The sequence below is a fragment of the Scyliorhinus torazame genome, chromosome 5, assembly GCF_047496885.1.
Source record: "Scyliorhinus torazame isolate Kashiwa2021f chromosome 5, sScyTor2.1, whole genome shotgun sequence".
Lineage (NCBI taxonomy): Eukaryota > Metazoa > Chordata > Chondrichthyes > Carcharhiniformes > Scyliorhinidae > Scyliorhinus > Scyliorhinus torazame.
In genome coordinates, this window is record NC_092711.1 from 172,115,448 (window position 1) to 172,118,796 (window position 3,349).

Genomic DNA, 3,349 nt, shown 5'->3' on the forward strand with positions numbered 1-3,349 from the left:
CTCGAGCATTATTAAAGAAGTAATATCAGGACATTTGGAAAGTCAAAACACAATGCATCAGAGTCGGCATGGTTTTATGAAGGGTAAATCATGTTTGACTAATTTGCTAAGAAGTCTCCGAAGATGTAAGTAACAAGCCAAGTGGAGAATGGGGATCCTGTAGATGTCGTAAAGAACTGGATGAAAACTGGAAACATTAGTTTCCCTGCTGTTTGACCTTTCACATCTTTTGTTCTCTCCGGGGTCTGCCATTAGCACTCTTTCCCCTTGGTTTCTGTGGCCATTAGCACCCAGTTTCTCTGGGTTTCTGTGGCCATTAGCACCCGGTTTTCCTGGGTTTCTGTGGCTATGACTCATCTTTCATTCTCACTCCACAGTATAAATATTTCCCATTTTCTCTGTCTGTTAGCTTTGACAAATGGTCATCGGACTTGAAACGTTGGCTCTTTTCTCTCCCAACAGATGCTGCCAGACCTGCTGAGATTTTCCAGCATTTTCTCTTCTGTAGATCTCTAGACTTCCAAAAGACATTTGATAAGGTGCCATAAAGAAGGTTAATGAACAAGGTTCAATGAACACGGGATTAGGGGTAATTTTTTAAGCTTGGATAGAAGATTGGCTGATGGGCAGAAGACAAAAAATCGGGATGAATGTGTCTTTTTCTGGATGGCAAGATGGAACTAGTGGACTGCACAGGGTTTGGCCCTTGGGCCCCAACTATTTACAATTTATATAAACGACTTGGACACAGAGTTAGATGGTTCCATAGCCAATTTTGCAGATTACACTAAAATAGGTGGGACAGTAAGTTGCAATGAGGAAATAAGAACCTTACAAATGGATATAGATAGGTCAGGTAAGTGGGTCAAAATGTGGCAGATAGAATTTAATGTGGATAAGTGTGAGGTCATCCATTTTGGTCAGAAAAATGGAAACGCAACTTATTATCTAAATGGAGAGAGACTTTGGGGTGCTCCGATGCAGAGGGATCTGGGTGTCCTCATTAATGAGTCACAGAAAACTAGCATGCAGGTACAGCTGGTAGTAAAGAAAGTGAATGGAATGTTGACATTTACAGCTAAAGGCACAGAGCATAAAGGTAAGGAAGTGTTGTTGCAACTGTACAAGGCATTGGTGAGACCGCGCCTGGAGTACTGTGCACAGTTTTGGTCCCCTTATTTGAGGAAAGATGTAGTAGCATTGGAGACAGCTCAGAGGAGGTTCCTCGGAACATAGAAATTAGGAGTAAGCAATTCAGCCCTTCGAGCCTGCTCCACCATTCAATCAGATCATGGCTGATCTCTTCCTATCTCAAATTCACTTCCCTACCTGTTCCCCAGATCCCTTTAACATGTTTTTAAAATCAGAAATATATCTATCTGCTTCTTGAAACCATTTATTGATTCAGTTTCCACTGCACTTTGGGGCAGCGAGTTCCACAAATTCACCATTCTCTGCGAGAAGTAGCTCCTCCTCATCTGAGTTCCAAATCTACCGATTCTCAACCTATACCTGATCTTCAATTGGTGACTTGCAGCATCTGAAGGAAAAGAAAGTGAATCCAGGGAAGGCGCAGCCCCTCAGTGATTCTGTTCTGATACTGTATAAGTATTGAGGATTTCTGTTGTTCAGTGGAGAAGGCTTACTCCCTGCGAGCATAATCATTAAATGTTTGACGTTTGGAGCAGACCCGAATGAGTGATTCTTTCAGATTCATTCCATCTAACAGGAGATTTTCAGGTTTGGAAAGAAAGGGATCAGCATGGATCTGTCAATCAGTCTGAATCAACATCTTCAGGAGAATTGGGAGGGTGAATATTAGATACAGCAGAGTGAGAATGGAGGGAGAGTGTGTGGGATGGAAATTTACAGTTTTTTGGGAGCGAGAGAGGAAAGAATGTTCCAGGGAAACTACAACTGTCTGTTCTGAATTTCTATCCTGTACTGACAGTGATGTCTTTTATAAACTCCTTTTACAGCCTATTACAATGTGAGATCTATGGACAGAAATCTCACATTAAATGTCACGTCAAGATCTGACAGTCACTCAATTCACCTGAATAGCATTGGCTTGTGAATCTCGAAGGAGAAATGTTTGTTCAGTCGGCTTAAACAGATTTTTAGCATCAGTGCGACTGGAAAAGCACCGAGACACACCCACCCGAGTGAGTGTTCCAGAGCACTGACTGTGGAAAGAACTTGAACCAGTTACACAGCCTGAAAAAACATCACACCATTCACAGCGGGGAGAGACCCTACACGTGATCTGTGTGTCGATGAGCCTTCAACTCATCATCAATCTTCGATGGTAACAAGGACACCAGCACCATGAAAAAAACGTGGAAATGTGTTGACTATGGGAAAGGATTCCAGTCCCCATCTGCTCTTGAAACCCATCAACGCAGTCACACTGGGGAGAGGCCATTCACCTGTTCTGAGTGTTGGAAGGGATTCAGTGATTCATCCAACCTGCTGTTGCACCAGCGAGTTCACACTAGGGAAAGGCTATTCAACTGCTCTGAAAGTGGGAAGGGATTCACTCGTTCATCCTCTCTGCTGCGACACCAGCAAGTTCACACTGGGGAGAGGCCGTTCACCTGTTCTCACTGTGGGAAAGGATTTACTCAGTTATCCAGCCTGCAAACACACCAGCGAGTTTACACTGGGGAGAGGATGTTCACCTGCTCTCAGTGTGGGAAGGGATTCAGTCGGTTATCCCAACTGCAGACACACCAGCGAGTTCACTCTGGGGAGAGACTATTCACTTGCTCTGGCTGTGCGAAGGGATTCACTGATTCATCCTACCTGTTGATACACCAGCGGCTTCATACTGGGGAGAGGCCATTCACCTGTTCTCAGTGTGGGTAGGGTTTTAGTCAGTCATCCCAACTGCTGACACACCAGCGAGTTCACACCTGGGAGAGGCCATTCATCTGCTCCGAATGTGGAAAGGGATTCACTGATTCATCGGCCCTCCAGAAGCACCGGCGAGTTCACACTGGGGAGAAGCCGTTCACCTGCTGTGACTGTGGGAAAGGATTCGCTCAGTCTTCCCAACTGCTGACTCACCAGCGGGTTCACACAGGGGAGAGACCATTCCCCTGCTCTGAGTGTGGGAAGGGATCCACTCAGTTGTCCAACCTGTTGATGCACCAGTGTCTTCACAAGTGATTAAAGGAGGTGGATTCTGTTGTTATTGCTGCTGTTAATCACATCCATGATTGAATTGTAACATAGAATCATAAAATCTCTACAGTGCAGGAGGCCATTCAGCCCTTCGAGTCTGCACTGACCCTTGGAAAGATTACCCCACCGAGGTCCACGCCCTGACCCTTATTCCTGTAACCCA

The 3,349-nt window shown here is 45.1% G+C and overlaps 1 pseudogene; it reads left to right on the forward strand.

Annotated features, from left to right (window-relative positions):
• Positions 1–2,328: 2,328 nt before the first annotated feature.
• LOC140418041 (uncharacterized) lies at positions 2,329–3,349 on the forward strand (annotated as a pseudogene).